At 40.7% G+C, this 27340-nt stretch overlaps 42 non-coding genes and 1 pseudogene across 43 annotated transcripts in view; 1 reads left to right on the top strand and 42 right to left on the bottom strand.

The window, feature by feature from the left end:
- The window catches only part of LOC149944249 (uncharacterized), a 102988-nt pseudogene extending 78224 nt beyond the window's left edge, over positions 1–24764 (top strand). Inside the window, exon 32 of the transcript XR_016481082.1 lies at positions 24276–24764. The product of XR_016481082.1 is annotated as an uncharacterized LOC149944249 (transcript). The remainder of the gene's footprint in view (positions 1–24275) is intronic.
- On the bottom strand, positions 2476–2566 carry TRNAY-GUA (transfer RNA tyrosine (anticodon GUA)). The gene is given in 2 exon segments: positions 2476–2511; positions 2530–2566. It is a non-coding gene; the product is annotated as a tRNA-Tyr (tRNA).
- TRNAY-GUA (transfer RNA tyrosine (anticodon GUA)) lies at positions 2785–2875 on the bottom strand. The gene is given in 2 exon segments: positions 2785–2820; positions 2839–2875. It is a non-coding gene; the product is annotated as a tRNA-Tyr (tRNA).
- Positions 3622–3712, bottom strand: TRNAS-UGA (transfer RNA serine (anticodon UGA)). The gene is given in 2 exon segments: positions 3622–3657; positions 3676–3712. It is a non-coding gene; the product is annotated as a tRNA-Ser (tRNA).
- Positions 3776–3866, bottom strand: TRNAY-GUA (transfer RNA tyrosine (anticodon GUA)). The gene is given in 2 exon segments: positions 3776–3811; positions 3830–3866. It is a non-coding gene; the product is annotated as a tRNA-Tyr (tRNA).
- TRNAY-GUA (transfer RNA tyrosine (anticodon GUA)) lies at positions 4084–4174 on the bottom strand. The gene is given in 2 exon segments: positions 4084–4119; positions 4138–4174. It is a non-coding gene; the product is annotated as a tRNA-Tyr (tRNA).
- On the bottom strand, positions 4238–4328 carry TRNAY-GUA (transfer RNA tyrosine (anticodon GUA)). Its single transcript is given in 2 exon segments — positions 4238–4273; positions 4292–4328. It is a non-coding gene; the product is annotated as a tRNA-Tyr (tRNA).
- Positions 5557–5647, bottom strand: TRNAY-GUA (transfer RNA tyrosine (anticodon GUA)). Its single transcript is given in 2 exon segments — positions 5557–5592; positions 5611–5647. It is a non-coding gene; the product is annotated as a tRNA-Tyr (tRNA).
- Positions 5711–5801, bottom strand: TRNAY-GUA (transfer RNA tyrosine (anticodon GUA)). Its single transcript is given in 2 exon segments — positions 5711–5746; positions 5765–5801. It is a non-coding gene; the product is annotated as a tRNA-Tyr (tRNA).
- On the bottom strand, positions 6018–6108 carry TRNAY-GUA (transfer RNA tyrosine (anticodon GUA)). Its single transcript is given in 2 exon segments — positions 6018–6053; positions 6072–6108. It is a non-coding gene; the product is annotated as a tRNA-Tyr (tRNA).
- Positions 6326–6416, bottom strand: TRNAY-GUA (transfer RNA tyrosine (anticodon GUA)). The gene is given in 2 exon segments: positions 6326–6361; positions 6380–6416. It is a non-coding gene; the product is annotated as a tRNA-Tyr (tRNA).
- Positions 6480–6570, bottom strand: TRNAY-GUA (transfer RNA tyrosine (anticodon GUA)). Its single transcript is given in 2 exon segments — positions 6480–6515; positions 6534–6570. It is a non-coding gene; the product is annotated as a tRNA-Tyr (tRNA).
- TRNAY-GUA (transfer RNA tyrosine (anticodon GUA)) lies at positions 6633–6723 on the bottom strand. Its single transcript is given in 2 exon segments — positions 6633–6668; positions 6687–6723. It is a non-coding gene; the product is annotated as a tRNA-Tyr (tRNA).
- TRNAY-GUA (transfer RNA tyrosine (anticodon GUA)) lies at positions 6941–7031 on the bottom strand. Its single transcript is given in 2 exon segments — positions 6941–6976; positions 6995–7031. It is a non-coding gene; the product is annotated as a tRNA-Tyr (tRNA).
- TRNAY-GUA (transfer RNA tyrosine (anticodon GUA)) lies at positions 7095–7185 on the bottom strand. Its single transcript is given in 2 exon segments — positions 7095–7130; positions 7149–7185. It is a non-coding gene; the product is annotated as a tRNA-Tyr (tRNA).
- TRNAY-GUA (transfer RNA tyrosine (anticodon GUA)) lies at positions 8531–8621 on the bottom strand. Its single transcript is given in 2 exon segments — positions 8531–8566; positions 8585–8621. It is a non-coding gene; the product is annotated as a tRNA-Tyr (tRNA).
- Positions 8685–8775, bottom strand: TRNAY-GUA (transfer RNA tyrosine (anticodon GUA)). The gene is given in 2 exon segments: positions 8685–8720; positions 8739–8775. It is a non-coding gene; the product is annotated as a tRNA-Tyr (tRNA).
- Positions 8839–8929, bottom strand: TRNAY-GUA (transfer RNA tyrosine (anticodon GUA)). Its single transcript is given in 2 exon segments — positions 8839–8874; positions 8893–8929. It is a non-coding gene; the product is annotated as a tRNA-Tyr (tRNA).
- TRNAY-GUA (transfer RNA tyrosine (anticodon GUA)) lies at positions 8993–9083 on the bottom strand. Its single transcript is given in 2 exon segments — positions 8993–9028; positions 9047–9083. It is a non-coding gene; the product is annotated as a tRNA-Tyr (tRNA).
- TRNAY-GUA (transfer RNA tyrosine (anticodon GUA)) lies at positions 9301–9391 on the bottom strand. The gene is given in 2 exon segments: positions 9301–9336; positions 9355–9391. It is a non-coding gene; the product is annotated as a tRNA-Tyr (tRNA).
- TRNAY-GUA (transfer RNA tyrosine (anticodon GUA)) lies at positions 9741–9831 on the bottom strand. Its single transcript is given in 2 exon segments — positions 9741–9776; positions 9795–9831. It is a non-coding gene; the product is annotated as a tRNA-Tyr (tRNA).
- TRNAY-GUA (transfer RNA tyrosine (anticodon GUA)) lies at positions 9895–9985 on the bottom strand. Its single transcript is given in 2 exon segments — positions 9895–9930; positions 9949–9985. It is a non-coding gene; the product is annotated as a tRNA-Tyr (tRNA).
- TRNAY-GUA (transfer RNA tyrosine (anticodon GUA)) lies at positions 10049–10139 on the bottom strand. The gene is given in 2 exon segments: positions 10049–10084; positions 10103–10139. It is a non-coding gene; the product is annotated as a tRNA-Tyr (tRNA).
- On the bottom strand, positions 10357–10447 carry TRNAY-GUA (transfer RNA tyrosine (anticodon GUA)). The gene is given in 2 exon segments: positions 10357–10392; positions 10411–10447. It is a non-coding gene; the product is annotated as a tRNA-Tyr (tRNA).
- TRNAY-GUA (transfer RNA tyrosine (anticodon GUA)) lies at positions 10510–10600 on the bottom strand. The gene is given in 2 exon segments: positions 10510–10545; positions 10564–10600. It is a non-coding gene; the product is annotated as a tRNA-Tyr (tRNA).
- TRNAY-GUA (transfer RNA tyrosine (anticodon GUA)) lies at positions 10818–10908 on the bottom strand. The gene is given in 2 exon segments: positions 10818–10853; positions 10872–10908. It is a non-coding gene; the product is annotated as a tRNA-Tyr (tRNA).
- Positions 11434–11524, bottom strand: TRNAY-GUA (transfer RNA tyrosine (anticodon GUA)). The gene is given in 2 exon segments: positions 11434–11469; positions 11488–11524. It is a non-coding gene; the product is annotated as a tRNA-Tyr (tRNA).
- TRNAY-GUA (transfer RNA tyrosine (anticodon GUA)) lies at positions 11588–11678 on the bottom strand. Its single transcript is given in 2 exon segments — positions 11588–11623; positions 11642–11678. It is a non-coding gene; the product is annotated as a tRNA-Tyr (tRNA).
- On the bottom strand, positions 11896–11986 carry TRNAY-GUA (transfer RNA tyrosine (anticodon GUA)). The gene is given in 2 exon segments: positions 11896–11931; positions 11950–11986. It is a non-coding gene; the product is annotated as a tRNA-Tyr (tRNA).
- TRNAY-GUA (transfer RNA tyrosine (anticodon GUA)) lies at positions 12204–12294 on the bottom strand. The gene is given in 2 exon segments: positions 12204–12239; positions 12258–12294. It is a non-coding gene; the product is annotated as a tRNA-Tyr (tRNA).
- On the bottom strand, positions 12578–12668 carry TRNAY-GUA (transfer RNA tyrosine (anticodon GUA)). The gene is given in 2 exon segments: positions 12578–12613; positions 12632–12668. It is a non-coding gene; the product is annotated as a tRNA-Tyr (tRNA).
- TRNAD-GUC (transfer RNA aspartic acid (anticodon GUC)) lies at positions 12732–12822 on the bottom strand. Its single transcript is given in 2 exon segments — positions 12732–12767; positions 12786–12822. It is a non-coding gene; the product is annotated as a tRNA-Asp (tRNA).
- Positions 12886–12976, bottom strand: TRNAY-GUA (transfer RNA tyrosine (anticodon GUA)). Its single transcript is given in 2 exon segments — positions 12886–12921; positions 12940–12976. It is a non-coding gene; the product is annotated as a tRNA-Tyr (tRNA).
- On the bottom strand, positions 13194–13284 carry TRNAY-GUA (transfer RNA tyrosine (anticodon GUA)). Its single transcript is given in 2 exon segments — positions 13194–13229; positions 13248–13284. It is a non-coding gene; the product is annotated as a tRNA-Tyr (tRNA).
- TRNAY-GUA (transfer RNA tyrosine (anticodon GUA)) lies at positions 13502–13592 on the bottom strand. The gene is given in 2 exon segments: positions 13502–13537; positions 13556–13592. It is a non-coding gene; the product is annotated as a tRNA-Tyr (tRNA).
- On the bottom strand, positions 13722–13812 carry TRNAY-GUA (transfer RNA tyrosine (anticodon GUA)). The gene is given in 2 exon segments: positions 13722–13757; positions 13776–13812. It is a non-coding gene; the product is annotated as a tRNA-Tyr (tRNA).
- Positions 13876–13966, bottom strand: TRNAY-GUA (transfer RNA tyrosine (anticodon GUA)). The gene is given in 2 exon segments: positions 13876–13911; positions 13930–13966. It is a non-coding gene; the product is annotated as a tRNA-Tyr (tRNA).
- On the bottom strand, positions 14030–14120 carry TRNAY-GUA (transfer RNA tyrosine (anticodon GUA)). The gene is given in 2 exon segments: positions 14030–14065; positions 14084–14120. It is a non-coding gene; the product is annotated as a tRNA-Tyr (tRNA).
- On the bottom strand, positions 14338–14428 carry TRNAY-GUA (transfer RNA tyrosine (anticodon GUA)). Its single transcript is given in 2 exon segments — positions 14338–14373; positions 14392–14428. It is a non-coding gene; the product is annotated as a tRNA-Tyr (tRNA).
- Positions 14800–14890, bottom strand: TRNAY-GUA (transfer RNA tyrosine (anticodon GUA)). The gene is given in 2 exon segments: positions 14800–14835; positions 14854–14890. It is a non-coding gene; the product is annotated as a tRNA-Tyr (tRNA).
- On the bottom strand, positions 15108–15198 carry TRNAY-GUA (transfer RNA tyrosine (anticodon GUA)). Its single transcript is given in 2 exon segments — positions 15108–15143; positions 15162–15198. It is a non-coding gene; the product is annotated as a tRNA-Tyr (tRNA).
- On the bottom strand, positions 15262–15352 carry TRNAY-GUA (transfer RNA tyrosine (anticodon GUA)). The gene is given in 2 exon segments: positions 15262–15297; positions 15316–15352. It is a non-coding gene; the product is annotated as a tRNA-Tyr (tRNA).
- On the bottom strand, positions 22163–22253 carry TRNAC-GCA (transfer RNA cysteine (anticodon GCA)). The gene is given in 2 exon segments: positions 22163–22198; positions 22217–22253. It is a non-coding gene; the product is annotated as a tRNA-Cys (tRNA).
- Positions 24765–27340: the final 2576 nt, after the last annotated feature.

Here is a 27340-nt window from a genome sequence, read left to right as displayed (position 1 = left end):
ACCTCCCTACCAACTGAGCTAACGACGGTTGATATGCAATAAAATATTTTAGTTGAAATAGAGTTAAGTAAGATTTTTTTCTCACAAAATATCCGTCGAGCCGGATTTGAACCAGCGACCTATGGATTTCAATTTCTGCTGCCCTCTACAGTCCACCGCTCTACCAACTGAGTTATCGACGGTTCATATGCAATGAAATATTTTAGTTGGAATAGAGTTAAGTAAGATTTTTTTCTCACAAAATATCCGTCGAGCCGGATTTGAACCAGCGACCTATGGATTTCAATTTCTGCTGCCCTCTACAGTCCACCGCTCCACCAACTGAGTTATCGACGGTTGATATGCAATGAAATATTTTAGTTGAAATAGAGTTAGCCGGATTTGAACTAACGGCCTATGGATTACAACTACTGTTGCCCTCTACAGTCCACCGCTCTACCAACTGAGCTATCGACGGTTGATATGCAATTAAATATTTTATTTGGAATAGAGTTAAGTAAGATTTTTTTCTCAAAAAATATCCGTCGAGCCGGATTTGAACCAGCGACCTATGGATTTCAATTTCTGCTGCCCTTTTTTTTTTTTTTTTAATTATATCATTAAAAAAATACACGACGCGTGTATGGTACAAAAAGCGAAATGCAACAAGATAATAGAACAAGGAAAAAAATACAAAGTAACATTTGATAAATCGGTCGCGAAAATGAACATCGATAAAGAAAGAAAAACGATTAGATAATATTGATTAAACAATAGCGAGAAATAAAAAAAATTAAAGCAACGTATCAAACACTATCAGGCAGTACATGTTGTAGAAATAATTCATGAACAAAAATAGGCATTAGTAGATATTAAACAGCATTAAAGACGATTAAGAAGAAATAAATTAACGAAAAAACACTCCTTATTGAAAACGGGAAGCAAAGGCTTAGAACCGACAGAACACAGAAAAGGCCGCAAAACATTAAGAAAATCAATCACCATTAATGTGTAACTTATACATTGAAACCGTAATCATCCGGGATCACAAAGTCCTTATACAGAGGACTGGTAACAGGCTGACCCTGATACCGACACACCCGGGCGTAATATTCATTCTCTGAAGATGGAGGCCAGACAACCTCCCTAGGCCACCAATCAGGCCGGCGATGACCCTCGAAAGGGACCAGAGGCATTTTAGAGGGAACTTTCTTTACTTTCGGAGCAGAGCCAGAAGAAGACATTTTCTTTCCGAAATCACCATCACTAGACGACAACGAATGCTTAGCACTCCGACGCGGATCAGACTTGAGACCGGCGCCGACGACTGAAGACTCACCGCCACCAGCCCGGACCGAAGAACCTTGAGGAATAGCGACTGAGACAGGATCAACGACCATCGCGTCACCGGCCGCACCACCGACAGCCGCCGTATCAGAGTCGCGGGACGCCATACGCGGCCAAAGTGGACACTCCCGAACAACATGACCCTGCTTCTCGCACTTGAAGCACTTGAAATCCGGACAATTGCGATAAATATGGTCAGGAGAATAACATTTATTACATATTTTCAACTGAGAATCATGTCGGACAGCGTAAAACTTCTCCCGACCAACAGCATCGGCAACTCGTAAACGATATGGTAATGATGACAGACTCTCAGGTAAGGTAACACGAACGGTACGAAGTCCGCAATAGAATGATGCCTTTCTATGCCAAACAAGCGGACCCTTGATTTCACAGCCAAGCGACGTTAATTTGGATAAAACGGCTTCATCAGTCACAAACTCAGGTAAGTCCGAAAAGGCGACAGTCACCGTCTTCGCGGAAACGCTTGAAATTTCATATATCTCACCGTCAATATCCAAGCCCGAATCAATAACGCCCTCGACATCGGCCAAAGTCTTCAAGGTGAGAATGTAACCACCCTCATCACAGACAACTAAAGCAGATGCACAATCGAGACCAAAGTTCGCAATCACCGCCGTAGACACAACTTCAAAACTTGGTAGATTTCGTTTAAAATCAATAAAAACCGATCTCTTGAATGCGTCCATCCTGGGTAGAAACACCCAGGAGGGCTTACCAAATTAATAAATTAACAACTATAGATTTAAATGCACGAATAATAACCGAAAGAAAAATAAATTGGTAAAATACCCCGCTTAGGCTTAGAGCGACGAAAACACGGAGCGCAAAATCGAACGACCTGCACTCTCCAAAAGCTCGAACGCAACTCCACCAGCGACCTATGGATTCCAATTTCTGCTGCCCTCTACAGTCCACCGCTCCACCAACTGAGTTATCGACGGTTGAAATGCAATGAAATATTTTAGTTGAAATAGAGTTAGCCGGATTTGAACTAACGGCCTATGGATTACAACTACTGTTGCCCTCTACAGTCCACCGCTCTACCAACTGAGCTATCGACGGTTGATATGCAATGAAATATTTTAGTTGAAATAGAGTTAAGTAAGATTTTTTTCTCAAAGAATATCCGTCGAGCCGGATTTGAACCAGCGACCTATGGATTCCAATTTCTGCTGCCCTCTACAGTCCACCGCTCTACCAACTGAGCTATCGACGGTTGATATGCAATTAAATATTTTATTTGGAATAGAGTTAAGTAACATTTTTTTCTCAAAAAAATATCCGTCGAGCCGGATTTGAACCAGCGACCTATGTATTCCAATTTCTGCTTCCCTCTACAGTCCACCGCTCTACCAACTGAGCTATCGACGGTTGATACGCAATGAAATATTTTAGTTGAAATAGAGTTAAGTAAGATTTTTTTCTCAAAGAATATCCGTCGAGCCGGATTTGAACCAGCGACCTATGGATTCCAATTTCTGCTGCCCTCTACAGTCCACCGCTCTACCAACTGAGCTATCGACGGTTGATATGCAATTAAATATTTTATTTGGAATAGAGTTAAGTAACATTTTTTTCTCAAAAAATATCCGTCGAGCCGGATTTGAACCAGCGACCTATGGATTCCAATTTCTACTGCCCACTACAGTCCACCGCTCTACCATCTGATATATCGACGGTTGATATGCAATGAAATATTTTATTTGGAATAGAGTTAAGTAAGATTTTTTTCATATAAAAAATCCGTCGAGCCGGATTTAAACCAGCGACCTATGGATTCCAATTTCTGCTGCCCACTACAGTCCACCGCTCTACCAACTGATATATCGACGGTTGATATGCAATGAAATATTTTAGTTGGAATAGAGTTAAGTAAGATTTTTTTATCAAAAAATATCCGTCGAGCCGGATTTGAACCAGCGACCTATGGATTTCAATTTCTGCTGCCCTCTACAGTCCACCGCTCTAACAACTGAGCTATCGACGGTTGATATGCAATGAAATATTTTAGTTGAAATAGAGTTAAGTAAGATTTTTTTTCTCAAAAAATATCCGTCGAGCCGGATTTGAACCAGCGATTGAAATAGAGTTAAGTAAGATTTTTTTCTCAAAAAATATCCGTCGAGCCGGATTTGAACCACCGACCTATGGATTCCAATTTCTGCTGCCCTTTACAGTCCACCGCTCTACCAACTGAGCTATCGACGGTTGATATGCAATGAAATATTTTAGTTGGAATAGAGTTAAGTTAGATTTTTTTCATACAAAATATCCGTCGAGCCGGATTTGAACCAGCGACCTATGGATTACAACTACTGTTGCCCTCTCAAGTCCACCGCTCTACCAACTGAGCTATCGACGGTTTATATGCAATGAAATATTTTAGTTGGAATTGAGTTAAGTTAGATTTTTTTCATATAAAATATCCGTCGAGCCGGATTTGAACCAGCGACCTATGGATTCCAATTTCTGCTGCCCTCTACAGTCCACCGCTTTACCAACTGAGCTATCGACGGTTGATATGCAATGAAATATTTTATTTGGAATAGAGTTAAGTAAGATTTTTTTCTCAAAAAATATCCGTCGAGCCTAATTTGAACTAACGGCCTATGGATTACAACTACTGTTGCCCTCTACAATCCACCGCTCTAGCAACTGAGCTATCGACGGTTGATATGCAATGAAATATTTTAGTTGGAATAGAGTTAAGTTAGATTTTTTTCATATAAAATATCCGTCGAGCCGGATTTGAACCAGCGACCTATGGATTCCAATTTCTGCTGCCCTCTACAGTCCACCGCCCTACCAACTGAGCTATCGACGGTTGATATGCAATAAAATATTTTGGTTGAAATAGAGTTAAGTAAGATTTTTTTCTCAAAAAATATCCGTCGAGCCGGATTTGAACCAGCGACCTATGGATTCCAATTTCTGCTGCCCTCTACAGTCCACCGCTCTACCAACTGAGCTATCGACGGTTGATATGCAGTAAAATATTTTAGTTGAAATAGAGTTAAGTAAGATTTTTTTCTCAAAAAATATCCGTCGAGCCGGATTTGAACCAGCGACCTATGGATTCCAATTTCTGCTGCCCTCTACAGTCCACCTCCCTACCAACTGAGCTAACGACGGTTGATATGCAATAAAATATTTTAGTTGAAATAGAGTTAAGTAAGATTTTTTTCTCACAAAATATCCGTCGAGCCGGATTTGAACCAGCGACCTATGGATTTCAATTTCTGCTGCCCTCTACAGTCCACCTCCCTACCAACTGAGCTAACGACGGTTGATATGCAATAAAATATTTTAGTTGAAATAGAGTTAAGTAAGATTTTTTTCTCACAAAATATCCGTCGAGCCGGATTTGAACCAGCGACCTATGGATTTCAATTTCTGCTGCCCTCTACAGTCCACCGCTCTACCAACTGAGTTATCGACGGTTCATATGCAATGAAATATTTTAGTTGGAATAGAGTTAAGTAAGATTTTTTTCTCACAAAATATCCGTCGGGCCGGATTTGAACCAGCGACCTATGGATTTCAATTTCTGCTGCCCTCTACAGTCCACCGCTCCACCAACTGAGTTATCGACGGTTGATATGCAATGAAATATTTTAGTTGAAATAGAGTTAGCCGGATTTGAACTAACGGCCTATGGATTACAACTACTGTTGCCCTCTACAGTCCACCGCTCTACCAACTGAGCTATCGACGGTTGATATGCAATTAAATATTTTATTTGGAATAGAGTTAAGTAAGATTTTTTTCTCAAAAAATATCCGTCGAGCCGGATTTGAACCAGCGACCTATGGATTTCAATTTCTGCTGCCCTCTACAGTCCACCGCTCCACCAACTGAGTTATCGACGGTTGATATGCAATGAAATATTTTAGTTGAAATAGAGTTAGCCGGATTTGAACTAACGGCCTATGGATTCCAATTTCTGCTGCCCTCTACAGTCCACCGCTCTACCAAATGAGCTATCGACGGTTGATATGCAATGAAATATTTTAGTTGGAATAGAGTGAAGTTAGATTTTTTCATATAAAATATCCGTCGAGCCGGATTTGAACCAGCGACCTATGGATTTCAATTTCTGCTGCCCTCTACAGTCCACCTCCCTACCAACTGAGTTAACGACGGTTGATTTGCAATAAAATATTTTAGTTGAAATAGAGTTAAGTAAGATTTTTTTCTCACAAAATATCCGTCGAGCCGGATTTGAACCAGCGACCTATGGATTTCAATTTCTGCTGCCCTCTACAGTCCACCGCTCTACCAACTAAGCTATCGACGGTTGATATGCAATGAAATATTTTAGTTGGAATAGAGTGAAGTTAGATTTTTTTCATATAAAATATCCGTCGAGCCGGATTTGAACCAGCGACCTATGGATTCCAATTTCTGCTGCCCTCTACAGTCCACCGCTCTACCAATTGAGCTATCGACGGTTGATATGCAATGAAATATTTTAGTTGGAATAGAGTGAAGTTAGATTTTTTTCATATAAAATATCCGTCGAGCCGGATTTGAACCAGCGACCTATGGATTCCAATTTCTGCTGCCCTCTACAGTCCACCGCTCTACCAACTGAGCTAACGACGGTTGATATGCAATAAAATATTTTAGTTGAAATTGAGTGAAGTAAGATTTTTTTCTCAAAAATATCCGTCGAGCCGGATTTGAACCAGCGACCTATGGATTCCAATTTCTGCTGCCCTCTACAGTCCACCGCTCTACCAACTGAGCTATCGACGGTTGATATGCAGTAAAATATTTTAGTTGAAATAGAGTTAAGTAAGATTTTTTTCTCTAAGAATATCCGTCGAGCCGGATTTGAACCAGCGACCTATGGATTCCAATTTCTGCTGCCCTCTACAGTCCACCGCTCTACCAACTGAGCTAATGACGGTTGATATGCAATGAAATATTTTATTTGGAATAGAGTTAAGTAAGATTTGTTTCCCAAAAAATATCCGTCGAGCCGGATTTGAACCAGCGACCTATGGATTCCAATTTCTGCTGCCCTCTACAGTCCACCGCTCTACCAACTGAGCTATCGGCGGTTGACATGCAATGAAAAATTTTAGTAGAAATAGAGTGAAGTTAGATGTTTTTCATATAAAATGTCCGTCGAGCCGGATTTGAACCAGCGACCTATGGATTCCAATTTCTGCTGCCCTCTACAGTCCACCGCTCTACCAACTGAGCTATCGACGGTTGATATGCAATGAAATATTTTAGTTGGAATAGAGTGAAGTTAGATTTTTTCATATAAAATATCCGTCGAGCCGGATTTGAACCAGCGACCTATGGATTCCAATTTCTGCTGCCCTCTACAGTCCACCGCTCTACCAACTGAGCTATCGACGGTTGACATGCAATGAAATATTTTAGTAGAAATAGAGTGAAGTTAGATGTTTTTCATATCAAATGTCCGTCGAGCCGGATTTGAACCAGCGATCTATGGATTCCAATTTCTGCTGCCCTCTACAGTCCACCGCTCTACCAACTGAGCTAACGACGGTTGTTATGCAATAAAATATTTTAGTTGAAATAGAGTTAAGTAAGATTTTTTTCTCAAAAAATATCCGTCGAGCCGGATTTGAACCAGCGACCTATGGATTCCAATTTCTGCTGCCCTCTACAGTCCACCGCTCTACCAACTGAGCTATCGACGGTTGATATGCAGTAAAATATTTTAGTTGAAATAGATTTAAGTAAGATTTTTTTCTCAAAGAATATCCGTCGAGCCGGATTTGAACCAGCGACCTATGGATTCCAATTTCTGCTGCCCTCTACAGTCCACCGCTCTACCAACTGAGCTATCGACGGTTGATATGCAATGAAATATTTTATTTGGAATAGAGTTAAGTAAGATTTTTTTCATATTAAATATCCGTCGAGCCGGATTTGAACCAGCGACCTATGGATTCCAATTTCTGCTGCCCTCTACAGTCCACCGCTCTTTTTTTTTTTTTTTTTTTTAATTATATCATTAAAAAAAAAATACACGACGCGGGAGGTTGCGTTCGAGCTTTTGGAGAGTGCAGGTCGTTCGATTTTGCACTCCGTGTTTTCGTCGCGCTAAGCCTAAGCGGGGTATTTTGCCAATTTATTTTTCTTTCGGTTATTATTCGTGCATTTAATTCAATAGTTGTTAATTTATTAATTTGGTAATCCCTCCTGGGTGTTTCTACCCAGGATGGACGCATTCAAAAGATCGGTTTTTATTGATTTTAAACGAAATCTACCAAGTTTTGAAGTTGTGTCTACGGCGGTGATTGCGAACTTTGGTCTGGATTGTGCTTCTGCTTTAGTTGTCTGTGATGAGGGTGGTTACATTCTCACCTTGAAGACTTTGGCCGATGTCGAGGGCGTTATAGATTTGGGCTTGGATATTGATGGTGAGATATATGAAATTTCAAGCGTTTCTGCGAAGACTGTGACTGTCGCCTTTTCGGACTTACCTGAGTTTGTGACTGATGAAGCCGTTTTATCCAAATTAACGTCGCTTGGCTGTGAAATCAAGGGTCCGCTTGTTTGGCATAAAAAGGCATCATTCTATTGCGGACTTCGTACCGTTCGTGTTACCTTACCTGAGAGTCTGTCATCATTACCATATCGCTTACGAGTTGCCGATGCTGTTGGTCGAGAGAAGTTTTACGCTGTCCGACATGATTCTCAGTTGAAAATTTGTAATAAGTGTTATTCTCCTGACCATATTTATCGCCATTGTCCTGATTTCAAGTGCTTTAAGTGCCAGAAGCAGGGACATGTTGTTCGGGAGTGTCCTCTATGGCCCCGGATGGCATCCCGCGATTTAGAAGCGGCGTCGGGCGGTGGTGGTGACGGTGAAGCGATGGTCGTCGATCCTGCCTCAGTCGCTATTCCTCAAGGTTCTCCGGTCCGGGCCGGTAGTGGTGAATCTTCCATCGTCGATGCCGGTGTCAAGTCTGATCCGCGTCGGAATGCTAAGCATTCGCTGTCGTCAAGCGATGGCGGTAAGAAGCTGTCTTCTTCTTCTGGCTCTGCTACGAAAGTTCAAAGGGTTCCCGTTGCTATGCGTCTGCTCCCTTTCAACAGTCCACCGCTCTACCAACTGAGCTATCGACGGTTGATATGCAGTAAAATATTTTAGTTGAAATAGAGTTAAGTAAGATTTGTTTCCCAAAAAATATCCGTCGAGCCGGATTTGAACCAGCGACCTATGGATTCCAATTTCTGCTGCCCTCTACAGTCCACCGCTCTACCAACTGAGCTATCGACGGTTGACATGCAATGAAATATTTTAGTAGAAATAGAGTGAAGTTAGATGTTTTTCATATAAAATGTCCGTCGAGCCGGATTTGAACCAGCGACCTATGGATTCCAATTTCTGCTGCCCTCTACAGTCCACCGCTCTACCAACTAAGCTATCGACGGTTGATATGCAATGAAATATTTTAGTTGGAATAGAGTGAAGTTAGATTTTTTTCATATAAAATATCCGTCGAGCCGGATTTGAACCAGCGACCTATGGATTCCAATTTCTGCTGCCCTCTACAGTCCACCGCTCTACCATCTGAGCTATCGACGGTTGATATGCAATAAAATATTTTAGTTGAAATAGAGTTAAGTTAGATTTTTTTCATATAAAATATCCGTCGAGCCGGATTTGAACCAGCGACCTATGGATTCCAATTTCTGCTGCCCTCTACAGTCCACCGCTCTACCATCTGAGCTATCGACGGTTGATATGCAATAAAATATTTTAGTTGAAATAGAGTTAAGTAAGATTTTTTTCTCAAAAAATATCCGTCGAGCCGGATTTGAACCAGCGATCTATGGATTCCAATTTCTGCTGCCCTCTACAGTCCACCGCCCTACCAACTGAGCTAACGACGGTTGATATGCAATAAAATATTTTAGTTGAAATAGAGTTAAGTAAGATTTTTTTCTCAAAAAATATCCGTCGAGCCGGATTTGAACCAGCGACCTATGGATTCCAATTTCTGCTGCCCTCTACAGTCCACCGCTCTACCAACTGAGCTATCGACGGTTGATATGCAGTAAAATATTTTAGTTGAAATAGAGTTAAGTAAGATTTTTTTCTCAAAGAATATCCGTCGAGCCGGATTTGAACCAGCGACCTATGGATTCCAATTTCTGCTGCCCACTACAGTGCACCGCTCTACCATCTGAGCTATCGACGGTTGATATGCAACGAAATATTTTAGTTGGAATAGAGTTAAGTAAGATTTTTTTCTCAAAAAATATCCGTCGAGCCGGATTTGAACCAGCGATTGAAATAGAGTTAAGTAAGATTTTTTTCTCAAAAAATATCCGTCTAGCCGGATTTGAACCAGCGATTGAAATAGAGTTAAGTAAGATTTTTTTCATATAAAATATCCGTCGAGCCGGATTTGAACCAGCGACCTATGGATTCCAATTTCTGCTGCCCTCTACAGTCCACCGCTCTACCAACTGAGCTATCGACGGTTGACATGCAATGAAATATTTTAGTTGAAATAGAGTTAAGTAAGATTTTTTTCTCAAAAAATATCCGTCGAGCCGGATTTGAACCAGCGACCTATGGATTCCAATTTCTGCTGCCCTCTACAGTCCACCGCTCTACCAACTGAGCTATCGACGGTTGATATGCAGTAAAATATTTTAGTTGAAATAGAGTTAAGTAAGATTTTTTTCTCAAAGAATATCCGTCGAGCCGGATTTGAACCAGCGACCTATGGATTCCAATTTTTGCTGCCCTCTACAGTCCACCGCTCTACCAACTGAGCTATCGACGGTTGATATGCAATAAAATATTTTATTTGGAATAGAGTTAAGTAAGATTTGTTTCCCAAAAAATATCCGTCGAGCCGTATTTGAACCAGCGACCTATGGATTTCAATTTCTGCAGCCCTCTACAGTCCACCTCCCTACCAACTGAGCTATCGACGGTTGATATGCAATGAAATATTTTATTTGGAATAGAGTTAAGTAAGATTTTTTTCATATTAAATATCCGTCGAGCCGGATTTGAACCAGCGACCTATGGATTCCAATTTCTGCTGCCCTCTACAGTCCACCGCTCTACCAACTGAGCTATCGACGGTTGATATGCAGTAAAATATTTTAGTTGAAATAGAGTTAAGTAAGTTTTTTTCTCAAAGAATATCCGTCGAGCCGGATTTGAACCAGCGACTTATGGATTCCAATTTCTGCTGCCCTCTACAGTCCACCGCTCTACCAACTGAGCTATCGACGGTTGATATGCAATGAAATATTTTATTTGGAATAGAGTTAAGTAAGATTTGTTTCCCAAAAAATATCCGTCGAGCCGGATTTGAACCAGTGACCTATGGATTCCAATTTCTGCTGCCCTCTACAGTCCACCGCTCTACCATCTGAGCTATCGACGGTTGACATGCAATGAAATATTTTAGTAGAAATAGAGTGAAGTTAGATGTTTTTCACATAAAATGTCCGTCGAGCCGGATTTGAACCAGCGACCTATGGATTCCAATTTCTGCTGCCCTCTACAGTCCACCGCTCTACCAACTGAGCTATCGACGGTTGATATGCAATGAAATATTTTATTTGGAATAGAGTTAAGTAAGATTTTTTTCATATAAAAAACCCGTCGAGCCGGATTTAAACCAGCGACCTATGGATTTCAATTTCTGCTGCCCACTACAGTCCACCGCTCTACCATCTGATATATCGACGGTTGATATGCAATGAAATATTTTAGTTGGAATAGAGTTAAGTAAGATTTTTTTCTCAAAAAATATCCGTCGAGCCGTATTTGAACCAGCGACCTATGGATTTCAATTTCTGCAGCCCTCTACAGTCCACCTCCCTACCAACTGAGCTATCGACGGTTGATATGCAATGAAATATTTTAGTTGGAATAGAGTTAAGTAAGATTTGTTTCTCAAAAAATATCCGTTGAGCCGGATTTGAACCAGCGACCTATGGATTACAACTACTGTTGCCCTCTACAGTCCACCGCTCTACCGACTGAGCTATCGACGGTTGATATGCAATGAAATATTTTAGTTGGAATAGAGTTAAGTAAGATTTTTTTCTCAAAAAATATCCGTCGAGCCGGATTTGAACCAGCGACCTATGGATTCCAATTTCTGCTGCCCTCTACAGTCCACCGCTCTACCAACTGAGCTATCGACGGTTGATATGCAGTAAAATATTTTAGTTGAAATAGAGTTAAGTAAGATTTTTTTCTCAAAGAATATCCGTCGAGCCGGATTTGAACCAGCGACCTATGGATTCCAATTTCTGCTGCCCTCTACAGTCCACCGCTCTACCAACTGAGCTATCGACGGTTGATATGCAATGAAATATTTTATTTGGAATAGAGTTAAGTAAGATTTGTTTCCCAAAAAATATCCGTCGAGCTGGATTTCAACCAGCGACCTATGGATTCCAATTTCTGCTGCCCTCTACAGTCCACCGCTCTACCATCTGAGCTATCGACGGTTGACATGCAATGAAATATTTTAGTAGAAATAGAGTGAAGTTAGATGTTTTTCATATAAAATGTCCGTCGAGCCGGATTTGAACCAGCGACCTATGGATTCCAATTTCTGCTGCCCTCTACAGTCCACCGCTCTACCAACTGAGCTATCGACGGTTGATATGCAATGAAATATTTTATTTGGAATAGAGTTAAGTAAGATTTTTTTCATATAAAAAACCCGTCGAGCCGGATTTAAACCAGCGACCTATGGATTTCAATTTCTGCTGCCCACTACAGTCCACCGCTCTACCATCTGATATATCGACGGTTGATATGCAATGAAATATTTTAGTTGGAATAGAGTTAAGTAAGATTTTTTTCTCAAAAAATATCCGTCGAGCCGGATTTGAACCAGCGACCTATGGATTACAACTACTGTTGCCCTCTACAGTCCACCGCTCTACCAACTGAGCTATCGACGGTTGACATGCAATGAAATATTTTATTTGGAATAGAGTTAAATAAGATTTTTTTCTCAAAAAATATCCGTCGAGCCGGATTTAAACCAGCGACCTATGGATTCCAATTTCTGCTGCCCACTACAGTGCACCGCTCTACCATCTGAGCTATCGACGGTTGATATGCAACGAAATATTTTAGTTGGAATAGAGTTAAGTAAGATTTTTTTCTCAAAAAATATCCGTCGAGCTGGATTTGAACCAGCGATTGAAATAGAGTTAAGTAAGATTTTTTTCTCAAAACATATCCGTCGAGCCGGAATTGAACCAGCGACCTATGGATTCCAATTTCTGCTGCCCTCTACAGTCCACCGCTCTACCAACTGAGCTATCGACGGTTGATATGCAATGAAATATTTTAGTTGGAATAGAGTTAAGTAAGATTTTTTTCATATAAAATATCCGTCGAGCCGGATTTGAACCAGCGACCTATGGATTCCAATTTCTGCTGCCCTCGACAGTCCACCGCTCTACCAACTGAGCTATCGACGGTTGATATGCAATGAAATATTTTATTTGGAATAGAGTTAAGTAAGATTTTTTTCTCAAAAAATATCCGTCGAGCCGGATTTGAACCAGTGACCTATGGATTCCAATTTCTGCTGCCCTCTACAGTCCACCGCTCTACCAACTGAGCTATCGACGGTTGATATGCAATGAAATATTTTATTTGGAATAGAGTTAAGTAAGATTTTTTTCATATAAAAAACCCGTCGAGCCGGATTTAAACCAGCGACCTATGGATTCCAATTTCTGCTGCCCACTACAGTCCACCGCTCTACCATCTGATATATCGACGGTTGATATGCAATGAAATATTTTAGTTGGAATAGAGTTAAGTAAGATTTTTTTCTCAAAAAATATCCGTCGAGCCGGATTTGAACCAGTGACCTATGGATTCCAATTTCTGCTGCCCTCTACAGTCCACCGCTCTACCAACTGAGCTATCGACGGTTGATATGCAATGAAATATTTTATTTGGAATAGAGTTAAGTAAGATTTTTTTCATATAAAAAACCCGTCGAGCCGGATTTAAACCAGCGACCTATGGATTCCAATTTCTGCTGCCCACTACAGTCCACCGCTCTACCATCTGATATATCGACGGTTGATATGCAATGAAATATTTTAGTTGGAATAGAGTTAAGTAAGATTTTTTTCTCAAAAAATATCCGTCGAGCCGGATTTGAACCAGCGACCTATGGATTACAACTACTGTTGCCCTCTACAGTCCACCGCTCTACCAACTGAGCTATCGACGGTTGATATGCAATGAAATATTTTATTTGGAATAGAGTTAAGTAAGATTTTTTTCTCAAAAAATATCCGTCGAGCTGGATTTGAACCAGCGATTGAAATAGAGTTAAGTAAGATTTTTTTCTCAAAACATATCCGTCGAGCCGGAATTGAACCAGCGACCTATGGATTCCAATTTCTGCTGCCCTCTACAGTCCACCGCTCTACCAACTGAGCTATCGACGGTTGATATGCAATGAAATATTTTAGTTGGAATAGAGTTAAGTAAGATTTTTTTCATATAAAATATCCGTCGAGCCGGATTTGAACCAGCGACCTATGGATTCCAATTTCTGCTGCCCTCTACAGTCCACCGCTCTACCAACTGAGCTATCGACGGTTGATATGCAATGAAATATTTTATTTGGAATAGAGTTAAGTAAGATTTTTTTCTCAAAAAATATCCGTCGAGCCGGATTTGAACCAGTGACCTATGGATTCCAATTTCTGCTGCCCTCTACAGTCCACCGCTCTACCAACTGAGCTATCGACGGTTGATATGCAATGAAATATTTTATTTGGAATAGAGTTAAGTAAGATTTTTTTCATATAAAAAACCCGTCGAGCCGGATTTAAACCAGCGACCTATGGATTCCAATTTCTGCTGCCCACTACAGTCCACCGCTCTACCATCTGATATATCGACGGTTGATATGCAATGAAATATTTTAGTTGGAATAGAGTTAAGTAAGATTTTTTTCTCAAAAAATATCCGTCGAGCCGGATTTGAACCAGTGACCTATGGATTCCAATTTCTGCTGCCCTCTACAGTCCACCGCTCTACCAACTGAGCTATCGACGGTTGATATGCAATGAAATATTTTATTTGGAATAGAGTTAAGTAAGATTTTTTTCATATAAAAAACCCGTCGAGCCGGATTTAAACCAGCGACCTATGGATTCCAATTTCTGCTGCCCACTACAGTCCACCGCTCTACCATCTGATATATCGACGGTTGATATGCAATGAAATATTTTAGTTGGAATAGAGTTAAGTAAGATTTTTTTCTCAAAAAATATCCGTCGAGCCGGATTTGAACCAGCGACCAATGGATTCCAATTTCTGCTGCCCTCTTCAGTCCACCGCTCTACCAACTGAGCTATCGACGGTTGATATGCAATGAAATATTTTATTTGGAATAGAGTTAAGTAAGATTTTTTTTTCAAAAAATATCCGTCGAGCCGGATTTGAACCAGTGACCTATGGATTCCAATTTCTGCTGCCCTCTACAGTCCACCGCTCTACCAACTGAGCTATCGACGGTTGATATGCAATGAAATATTTTATTTGGAATAGAGTTAAGTAAGATTTTTTTCATATAAAAAACCCGTCGAGCCGGATTTAAACCAGCGACCTATGGATTCCAATTTCTGCTGCCCTCTACAGTCCACCTCCCTACCAACTGAGCTAACGACGATTGATATGCAATAAAATATTTTAGTTGAAATAGAGTTAAGTAAGATTTTTTTCATACAAAATATCCGTCGAGCCGGATTTGAACCAGCGACCTATGGATTTCAATTTCTGCTGCCCTCTACAGTCCACCGCTCTACCAACTGAGCTATCGACGGTTCATATGCAATGAAATATTTTAGTTGAAATAGAGTTAAGTAAGATTTTTTTCTCAAAAAATATCCGTCGAGCCGGATTTGAACCAGCGACCTATGGATTCCAATTTCTGCTGCCCTCTACAGTCCACCGCTCTACCAACTGAGCTATCGACGGTTCATATGCAACGAAATATTTTAGTTGAAATAGAGTTAAGTCAGATTTTTTCTCAAAAAATATCCGCCGAGCCGGATTTGAACTAACGGCCTATGGATTACAACTACTGTTGCCCTCTACAGTCCACCGCTCTTCTTTTTTTTTTTATAAAATCTTTATTCACATGTCTAAAACAATACAATACAAATATAACAATTTTATGTGATCATAGCGGGTACGAAAATAAAAGAGGAAATGTCTCTATTGTTAAAAAATAAATAATTTCGACATTGATAATGATAAATATTGCAATTACCGAAAAACTATATTTAATAGATTATTCATGATAACGTCAGACGGAATATCCATATTTAGTTTTCTTTGCTTATTCCGACATTCTCTTTTTAATATTGCGCGGACTTTTTTTAGAAATATGACATCCTGAAATACGGTTTCATTAAAGGAACATTGACAACGATACATCCAAATTTCTCGTTTAAAAATTGCACTTAATAAATTTACAACTTTCCAAAAAATAACAGGTTTTTTTAAATCAGTAGTTATCTCGCCAAAAATTATAAAAGAGTTTCGAGTTTTTGTAGGACCACCGAATAAGTCCCGGGAAAGGTTCAAGACGGCACAGAATGTAGTGTTGGTGTCTAAGGCTTTTAGCCGACATCACTTTGCGTGTCACTCTCAAAAAAAAAAAAAAAAAAGACGGCACAGAACAACCAAGTCCACCATTTCGACACCACGGGACACTCCACGAAAAGATGTTCTACAGTTTCGGAGCCGGTTTGACAAAAGGGACATCGAGAGTCCGGGACCACGAGACCGTGCACTAAACGTGACTTTACTGGAAATCCCTGATGGATCACTCGAAGATTCATGGCAGAAAGGGAAGGGCCCAAAAAGTTGGAACGGACGAATTTCCAACGAACACGGCATAGAGGGCCACCGAAAAAGCGACGCCAACGCTCCTCGCCGCTGGACTCAGTAGATAAACCGGTCGCGAAAGTATCGTAAATAAACTTGACCGAAAGAGCGAATTATATCGTTTCACCATTGTCATTTACAACCGATAACCCGAAATTAGGCGCGACAGGAAAACGGCGCGGTTTCTTCACACCCCGCGCAATCTTGGTTGCCCAGGCAGGAGGAATAGCAGCGATAAGTTCTTTATAGAGGTCCATCGTTTTGGACTGCGACATTCTGATTATCGAATCCTCGGTAGCATCGATGATCGCTTGCTGTGGTAAAAATCCTGGAACGTACTCGTAACACAAATCACGAATGGTCCGGAAACCAGCACGAGAAAAGTATTGACATTCGAGACGACCGAATCGCGACAAGCTCAATCGCGGATTCAGGAAGAGTGGTTCGTCCAAAAAGTCCGAGAGAGGGGGAAAAATCCATCCGCTGAGATGAGAATAATCACCCCAAGCGCGAAGCATTGAAACGTACCGATCGGGAAGACCGGCAGCACGACGCGAGTCAATAGTTAATCGGAAGACTTGAATGCCAAGTTGCAAATCGCCCCCATAGTGGTCAAGGATCGCTGAATAAAGGTCCCGATAGTAATCCGAAGTAGCGTCTTCAAACAGAGTAAGGATTTCGCGAACGCGAAAAGCTTTGACTTTTGTCGGGATATCCACGAGGCCGAAACCCCCAAAAAACGTTGGCCGAACGAGAGTGTTATACGCGACAAGGTGAGGACCGGTTCCCCAAATAAATGATAAAATGGCGGCTTGAAATTGGCTGAGCCAAAACCGAGAAATGTCGACCGCTTTTAAGATATGCCAAAGCGTAGACGCAGCCAAAACGTTAACCACTAAGACTTTCCCAATGATAGATAGAGGACGACCCTTCCAAGAACGCAAGACGCGACAAAACTTTCTGTACCGCTCTTCCCACTGAAGTTGAGGTAAATTGGCATAGTCATAGTCAATCCAAATGCCGAGAATCTTCATAGGCGCACTTGAGATAGTTATACCACGCGAGACGAGAAGATCCCGACCGTGATAAAGACCAAGCCATTTCGCTTGACACTTCGCTGGGTTTAATTTAGCACCCGAAGCCTGACCAAAATCCGAAAGAATTTCGCATATCGGAGGGATAGCAGTCTCAGATGTAGATACGATAGTAGTGTCATCCATATGTTGAAAGAGTTTCGGCAAAAGCGAATGAGCAGAGAGACGGAGTGCCGGTATTGTGTCGTGGCGATTCACCGCGCTAAACAATGGTTCCGAAGCTAATATATACAGCAATGGGCTGAGAGGGCAACCTTGACGAACCGAGCGACCCAACGAGAACAGAGGAGTTAAATGACCGTTGATTTTGACACAGGCCTTGGAACCCGCGATAAAAGCTTGAATCCACCGGCAGAAGAAAGGGCCAAACCCCATCGAGGCTAATAATGCGAATAAAAACGGCCAAGACACCCGATCGAAAGCTTTCAAGAGGTCCAACTGTACGAGAATACCACCTTCCCCACGAATCCGCAGAAGCTCCGTTACATCCGACAAAGTCCTGGTAGTGAATGAAATGTCCCGACCGCGAACCGCTCCCGTCTGAGTCGGTGACGTAATATTTGGTAACAGTCGAGCGAGCCGAAGCGCGAAAACCTTGGATAAAATTTTATAGTCCGTGTTTAACAATGTAATAGGACGCCAATTTTTTAAAAGCGACAAGTCACCAGCTTTCGGCACAAGAACTATGAGACCAACTTTCATACTGGGAGGAATGTGCCCATGGTCGCGGATAGTTTGAACCATACCGAGATATTCGTTTTTGATTACAGGGAGAAAAAAGCGCCAAAACTCCACCGTTAAACCGTCAAGACCCGGACTCTTATTGTTCTTCATAGAACCCAAGGCGTGTTCGATTTCGCCCCAAGCAACCGGTTGCTCAAGGGCAGAGCTATCAACGGCATCAACACGGTTACGGACTAGGTCAGTAAAACGGCGACACTGTTCCTCGCAGATAGGCTCGTTGGTATAAAGGGCATTGTAAAACTCGAATATTTCGTTACGGATAAGAACCCCGTCACGTAACACCTCACCAGAGCTAGAAACCAAACGACCAATTGACTTAATGCCCTGGCGGTGGATCTCCAAACGCAAAAAATAACGCGTAGGTCTCTCTCCCAATTCTTGAAAATCTGCCTTCGCGCGAAGAACCTGGCCCCGAATTACCCCAGCATCGAAATCCGCAAGCAACTGCTTCGCTACTAACAATTCCGACAGGCAGCTCGGATCATTGGCGAAACGCGCCACGAGACCCGAAATCCGCTCTATCAGAGCAGACCGCGAATTCCGTAACTTCTGAGCGCGAACTTTACCATAGAAGATAGCGTAGTCCTTGATAGTGACTTTAAGGTTCTCGTACCAGCTAAATATGTTCTCGCGGTACTCTATAGTGTCGCGACTCCGATTAACAATACGCTGGATGCCGTTGCGAAAGCGATCCTCTTCCAGTAAAGTAGAATTAAATGCCCAAACCCCAGGCCCGCGTTGAACACCACTAGGATCAAAAACAAGAGACACGGCTTTATGATCGGAAAAAGAGATGGGCGAAATGAGACATCGTGAACAATTATGGGCATCCGTAGGGCGGGTAAATATATAATCAATACGTGACAGTACAAAGTTCCCGTACACGAAACCCGAACGCGTGTAATCAAGTGATCTTGGTGACACGCCCGCCAGGGATCATGAAGATCCAGTCCCACAAACCACAATTTAAGTGACGAAGGCTGACAAACAGGGCGGGCCTTCGAAGCAGGGCGGCGATCGAGATTATAGCTTAAAACATCGTTAAAATCGCCCGCAATAATCGGACGAGGTAAAATAGAGCACCATAATTTCGCAGTAGACAAAAAGGCTGTTCGCGCCGATGCGTCATTCGGCGCGTAGATATTCGCAAAATCCAAAGGTAAATCGTCAACGAGCGCGGAGACAGATAAAAAACTCCCGCAACCACTACGAAAAACCCGCGAAGGAATAATGTCAAGGCCGGCACGGAAACATGTCGCTACGCCGCAAAAAGTGGTAACTGGATCATTATCCCAAAAAACACGCCCACGAAAAATGTCCCGAAAAACTCCTACGTGCTCATTCGTCCAATGGGTCTCCTGTAGGAAAACCACGTCGTACGCGCCTATAAAAACAAGAAGTTCCCTTATCTTGCCAAGGTTCCGAAGACCGTTGACGTTAACTGTTACGATTCTTAGCGGCATGATGCGAGTTGGGGATGGGGGTAACAACACTGGGAAGCGACTTCGATGCGGGAGTGTCCGAAGAATTAGTCTTCGGATCCTTGGAAACTACATTCGACTTCTTAGGTGGAGGTTGTCGTTTTTCAGCGTCCGACCCACTAGTAAAAGGCAGGACTCGTTTACCCGAGTCCTTCACGCTAAGAGCTACTTCATTTTTCTCCACGTCGTCACCACCCTTGGCGGCACCGGTATCATTAGGCATATGTACATCCTGAACATTATGATCGTTAGAGCGATAATTACCGAGAATTCCGGAACTGGCTTCATCGTCAGTCTCCCTCGACTCAATGATCGTAGACCGAGTGGGGCAGACCCGAGCCATATGGCCCTGCTTCTTACATCGAAAACAAATAAAAGATGGGCATTCCTTGTAGAGGTGGCTGGATGAAAGACACCCATTACAAACTTTACTCTGGGAGTTATGACGAACTCGGTAAAAAGTCTCCCGACCAAGAACGTCCTTTATTTTTAAGCCGTACGGTAAGGAACTAACGCATTCGGCAAGACGAACCTTGACCGACCGGAGACCAAAATAAACACCTTCGTCATTTTTACGCCAAAGTATTTCCCCTTTAATCTCGCATAATAAGCTCTCCAATTTTTCTTTAACAGCCTCATCACTCACAAATTCTGGTAAGCCAAAGATATTAACAATGACTGTCTTCCTCGCAATCCCAGACACATCAAAACGCTTGTCTCCCACCTGAAGATCAGCATCCAGACAAAGATCAGCGTCATCCTGGCGAAAGAAGGTGACGTAATAGCCACCGTCCGTAGCAACAACCGACGAAACCGAATTAGGCCCGTAATCCAAAATACATGCCGTCAATATTTCCTGCTTCGAAACTTCTTTAACTTCACACTCCACAAAAACGGAGCGCTTTAAAATATCCATCCTGGATTTCAGAAGAAAACCCAGGAGGGCACGAAAAACGAAAAATAAACTGCGCGAATTAGTAAATTTTAAATTAAACAAACAAAATGTTAAAAAAAGAACCGAAACTAAGGCTTAGCGAGAAGACGAGGAGAGCAAAGAAAAACGAACCGCACTCTCCAAAAACCATACGCGAATCCCCAGTCCACCGCTTTACCAACTTAGCTATCGGCGGTTGATATGCAATGAAATATTTTAGTTGAAATAGAGTTAAGTAAGATTTTTTTCCCAAAAAATATCCGTCTAACCGGATTTGAACCAGCGACTTATGGATTCCAACTACTGTTGCCCTCTACAGTCCACCGCTCTACCAACTGAGCTTCCGACGGTGGATATGCAATGAAATATTTTAGTTGAAATACAGTTAAGAAAGATTTTTTTCATATTAAATATCCGTCGAGCCGGATTTGAACTAACGGCCTATGGATTACAACTACGGTTGCCCTCTACAGTCCACCGCTCTACCAACTGAGCTTTCGACGGTTGATATGCAATGAAATATTTTAGTTGAAATAGAGTTAAGTAAGATTTTTTCATTTAAAATACCCGTCGAGCCGGATTTGAACCAGCGACTTACGGATTCCATTTTCTGCTGCTCACTACAGTCCACCGTTCTACCAACTGAGCTATCGACGGTTGATATGCAATGAAATATTTTAGTTGAAATAGAGTTAAGTAAGATTTTTTTCTCAAAAAATATCCGTCGAGCCGGATTTGAACCAGCGACCTAAGGATTCCAATTTCTGCTGCCCTCTACAGTCCACCGCTCTACCAACTGAGCTTTCGACGGTTGATATGCAATGAAATATTTTAGTTGAAATAGAGTTAAGAAAGATTTTTTCATTTAAAATACCCGTCGAGCCGGATTTGAACCAGCGACCTACGGATTCCATTTTCTGCTGCCCACTACAGTCCACCGTTCTACCAACTGAGCTATCGACGGTTGATATGCAATGAAATATTTTAGTTGAAATAGAGTTAAGTAAGATTTTTTTCTCAAAAAATATCCGTCGAGCCGGATTTGAACCAGCGACCTAAGGATTCCAATTTCTGCTGCCCTCTACAGTCCACCGCTCTACCAACTGAGCTATCGACGGTTGATATGCCATGAAATATTTTAGTTGAAATAGAGTTTAGTAAGATTTGTTTCTCAAAAAATATCCGTCGTGCCGGATTTGAACCAGCGACCTATAGATTACAATTTCTGCTGCCCTCTACAGTCCACCGCTCTACCAACCGAGATATCGACGGTTGATATGCAATAAAATATTTTAGTTGAAATAGAGTTAAGTAAGATTTTTTTCTCAAATAACATCCGTCGTGCCGGATTTGAACCAGCGACCTATAGATTCCAATTTCTGCTGCCCTCTACAGTCCACCGCTCTACCAACCGAGATATCGACGGTTGATATGCAATGAAATATTTTAGTTGAAATAGAGTTAAGTAAGATTTTTTTCATATAAAATATCCGTCGTGCCGGATTTGAACCAGCGACCTATAGATTACAATTTCTGCTGCCCTCTACAGTCCACCGCTCTACCAACCGAGATATCGACGGTTGATATGCAATGAAATATTTTAGTTGAAATAGAGTTAAGTAAGATTTTTTCTCAAAAAATATCAGTCGAGCCGGATTTGAACCAGCGACCTATGGATTCCAATTTCTGCTGCCCTCTGCAGTCCACCGCTCTACCAACTGAGCTACCGACGGTTGATATGCGATGAAATATTTTAGTTGAAATAGAGTGAAGTAAGTTTTTTTTCTCAATAAAAAACCGTCGAGCCGGATTTGAACCAGCGACTTTAGATTCCAATATCTGATGCCCTCTACAGTCCACCACTCAACCAACCGAGCTATCGAAGGTTGATTTGCATTGAAATATTTAAGTTAAAATAGAGAAAACTTTAATTTTTTCTAAAGAAGTTTCCGTCGAGCAGGATTTGAACCAGCGACCGATGGATTCCAATTTCTGTTGTCCTCTACAGTCCACCGCTCTACCAACAGAGATATCGACGGTTGCTACCTGGTGTAATATTTTAGTTAAAATAGAGATAATTCAGAATTTTTCTTTAGAAACGTCCGTCGAGCTGGATTTGAACCAGCGACCTATGAATTCCAATTTCTGCTGCCCTCTACAGTCCACCGCTCTTTTATCTGAGCTATCGACGGTTGTTACGCGGTGAATTATTTTACTTAAAATAGAAATAAGTCAGGTTTTTTATAAGAAATATCCTTCGAGCCGGATTTGAACCAGCGACCTATGGATTCCAATTTCTGTTGCCCTCAATTTGTATTTTTCTCGCTTACGACATACTTGCCGCACCTTTAACACTCATTTTATTTCAACACTCGCCCTTGATGAAGATACCGTAGAATAGCTATATACGACATCTGGTAGTGGACGAGTCTTAGACTTCCTGTTGACGTTGTGACACATACTGCATGAAAAAGACCAATACCGTCCAATTTCCAATATCATATAATGACTCACACACACAGGAAATCAATGACTGCATTAGGAATCATAGATTACCAAATATCCTGACCAAATGTATTTACAAGAAGCAAAAACCTTACCATCAATAAAGCACATAGAGCCACTTGACTGAACGACAGCTCGTATATCAATAAACGTTAAATAAACGCCTTTGCATTTTTACAACAATGTTTAAGACGATAATAAAACCCGTAAATAAATAACAAAAAACTAACAAAGTTGATCACCCACAGGTTCTACCCTTTAAACCTCTTATCTCTGCTGACTGATTTGACCTTTAAAATTTCATACGTAAAAATTTTAGACTTTAAAAACCATTAATATACTCTTCCGCTAAGAGTGATATTCCTACGCGAGCTGTGCGCTTGTAAAATGGCGCAAATTCTCTGTGCACCTAAAATGTATCAGGTTTCGGCTTAAATAGTTTCAAGCTAATGGCCAAGTTATAAAACAATGTGATGCTTAATACATTGAAACATTTTATTTATAACAAAGCTTTAACAAAGTTAGCCCTGTCTCAACGTCACACACCTTCAAAATACGCAGAAGTAACAGTATACTACACCCAATGCAATATCAAACATTAAAGTAACTGAAACAAAACAAAATAAACATAAAGGTATTTATAATCTTCCCACCCAAACAAATATTACATTTATTTTTATCCCGGTTTTACAGGTATTTAAACTTTAGAGATGTAGACGTCAATGGCTCATCGGTAAAATGTCCGAGTCGTAAGAATGTACCCCGGGTTTGATTCCTGACGACGATCATATTTAACTACAAATTGATCAATTTCCACATTTGACTATTTTATACAAAACTGCGAACGCAGTGATTACACTTTGTACCGAAAATGCGTACGCGTTCGCAGCCCAGACACACAGACCCACAGAGAGACCCACAGACAGACACGGTGATTGTAAAACCCCTCCTAGGGTACAAAGTCCCCTCGGAGAGGTAATGACTATGTTGAAACGATACGCGCGGTTTTTTCATCTTCCTGCACGAGTGGGGGAAGCGAAAACGTCACTGGCTTGCGTTTCAACTCTTTAAAAAACGATAGATTTAGGAAACCAATGAGATTCTTGGCTTATTTTGACCTTTAGAAGCAACGCAAAAAATTATCTTTACATAGTTATTCTCATTAGGTGGAAACATATAAATTTTTTGACATCTTTATTTTGCAATATAAATTGGTGCAAGCCTTTACTTAAATATTTGATCTGTTTCAGGTCCTTTCTGGTAGTGAAGAACAAAATAGAAACTTCCACGTTTACGTAGCAGATTTTTATTCGTATAAAACGACGGTGAACTCCGCGGAAGAGATGGCGCAAGATATGGAAGATTTGGCCGTGCTCGTCAAGAAAATGCTCAGGATGTACCACGTGACGTCCAGACTGGGAGAACGCCTGAAATCGCTTTCGTAAGAAATCTTGCGAGTGAACTGAATTGAACTATTTCGGCCATCGAAAGTTTGTAATATATCTCCTACAACAGGATATTCCATTTCCCTGTACTGCTAATTAAACACGCGCGTTCCGCCTAATCCCGCCTACGTTTTGGAAGAATATATATTGATATCGCTAAATTTATGACGTGATTCGGTGTTCACTTTCCCCTGTACATGTCTAATTTTTATAGCTAAGATGGATTCTTCTCTTGTAACAGATATATTATACATGTCTCGTGCTTCATATCTTTGTTACGATTAGATGCAAAAGCTAACATCTCAATAAAGTTTATTTTACAAAATAAAATGTGACTTTGAAATAGAGATTCACAACACTTTATAGCTTTAAAACTGCATATAGTACAAGATATGTAAGCATTCTTTGAACAATGAGCAATATGTAGATTAAACGAATCTAGAGTTTCGTCAAGGTTTGGCAATGTAAAATCCCATCCGGTTTTATCCACGATGAAAAATGCGGTTTTGTACGTATTTTTCAAAAATGTAATGATTCACTCAATATTTTGTATTCCCCGCGGTGAAATCATTGTTAATGCTCGTTAGCAGAATCCTCAATTCTAAATGACATAACAGTTACCCAAAACTTCATAACTTAGACAAAGCGGAAATGTTTAGGAACGCCATGTAAAGGCTTCAAAAAGATGAACCTTTAGATAACATAAGAGTAGACGAGTACTTACGCCCTGAAAGATACAGAATAAAGTTTTTGAAAAATCCAAATAAAACTAATGAAATACGGTTTTTTAGCATAAAATTAGTTTTGGCCAACCCTGGTTTCATCACACACGTTTCTAAGCCATATGCCAAAGTAAGAGTAAGATCATCCTTTGAAAATCAGCCCTAACAAAAGACAAAGAGCATATGGACCATAGCTTGCTAGTTCTGTCTCTGTGTAGCGAATGGCTGAATGGGCTTTATTAAAACGACTAATAAAAATTACTTTAAATTTTTTTGTTTATACCACCATATAATTCATGTAGAATTGGCGTCTTGCACGCTCGGGGCTACGCCCCTAAAGTGTTAGATCTCTTATCAATTATTATTTGTATGAATGGCTGTATGAAAAGTGTATGGAAAAATATTTCACTATTTTTGGGGACATCTGGCCAATTTCGTACCCACACTTAATTAAAATGCAACACTGAATCTGTAACAAATCAATTTTCAAGTTAAAACTTTAATTTTCAAAGTAACAATATGACAGTGTTTAACCCACAACGGCCAGCTTTTGATTGTAGGGTTCGATTACAGAACTTTCATTACAAAGTTAGTAATTAATATATGGCGTCGCTGAGGTATACCTACTCCGAAAGTGTGGATGAAAGTGTGGAGCCATCTTCCACGGTTTTTTTAAAACTTATACTATTTATGTTTTCAAAAAAGTGGGGACAAGGAAATTTTATTCGACGCATTTCTCTTTTTTGCAGGTATTCAGTGGGTTTTTATATTTAAAAAATATCATAATTAAAATGTTTACACAATCAATAAGATATCACTATTCACTATTTAACCTGGTTGGATTATTTAACCGAAAAATACATATTTAACCAAGCAACGAGATATGCAGGGGAAATAACTGAGTGGCCCTTTCCGTGCCTACCTGGTTCGAGAAAAATCTGGTACAACTTTCGTCCATTCACACTCAAAAGGTAAAACCCACTGCTTCCTATGCTTAAAAGGCAGAAATTACTGGTCTCTTAACGGCTTAAAAGAGGTATAGCGCTGGTACCTCCACATTCAAAATTGGGATAGTATTTTGTCCTCACAATCAAAGGGGCTAGCGTTGGTCCCTTAACACTCAAAAGGCCCAAAAGGGATATAGCACTCGACGTTCTTAACTTTCGTAACGCTGAAAATCTATCTACAAAAAACCCATATGGTTGCGGCTCTAGTTAGGTTACGTTAAAAGTAAGCAAATTTAAATAATTTTGTTCGTCTTTTAATTTATATTTTATAAATTGACGTTGTTCCTTAAAATTATAATCGTAATAATCTTTGCTTTATGTAATATTTACACAAAGATTGTTTATCAGCGTTGTGCAATTTATAAACGGTCCCTCACATTTTCATTTGCAATAAAAGTTTGATATACACATCTATATTTTTACATTAACGACTAGAATTAATTTCGAAATACATAAAACTGGATGAATTTTCCTATCATGACGCCGTAAAGGCTGTCCTCTGGATTTTGTTGCGTGTGATCTACACGAGGGGCTAAACACTTCCTCAAATAATGTACACCGATTACAGCGATTACAGCTTTTGGTAGTGCTCAATCTGTAATCGATTACGTTATCACTTTAGTAGAGTCAAAGCAACGGGCTTGTACACAGATTACGGATAGTGGTCAGCTCCTCGGATCTACAATGTGCTTTTTAGCTTGGCACGATGCCTAAAGTACAAAGCGGGAACTGGGAATATATACTTCCAAATGGGCAATTAATTATGCATGTAATTACCGTTTATAATTATTTTATATCCAAGAAAGCCAAAATATTTGTGACCGAACGAAATGTTTTCTGTTCTACTTATTTTGACGTGATAACTGCCATAGAATAGATCAAAATTCTTAATATTTTTCAGCATAAAGCAAGTACTAAACGCACCAGAGATTACAAACTGTTCGTGTCAATAGTTGCAGTTCTTTATGAAAGAGACAATTGCCTCTTTTACGCACGTATTCACTCATCCAAATACAAGTGGCCTCTACAGCCATGATACTTGTAGATTTTGTGTTACAATTCCTATCCTACAAAACAGGTCTCTTGCCAATGTATCACTGCTGTTGCGTCCCCTGTAAATAGCCGCATATATGAGCCTATT

This window comes from Leiobunum rupestre, chromosome 5, assembly GCF_980474605.1.
Source record: "Leiobunum rupestre chromosome 5, qqLeiRupe1.1.hap1, whole genome shotgun sequence".
NCBI classification, from domain to species: Eukaryota; Metazoa; Arthropoda; class Arachnida; order Opiliones; family Sclerosomatidae; genus Leiobunum; species Leiobunum rupestre.
The sequence above is the reverse complement of the archived record's forward strand: the minus strand, read 5'-3'. Positions and strand labels throughout refer to the sequence as shown.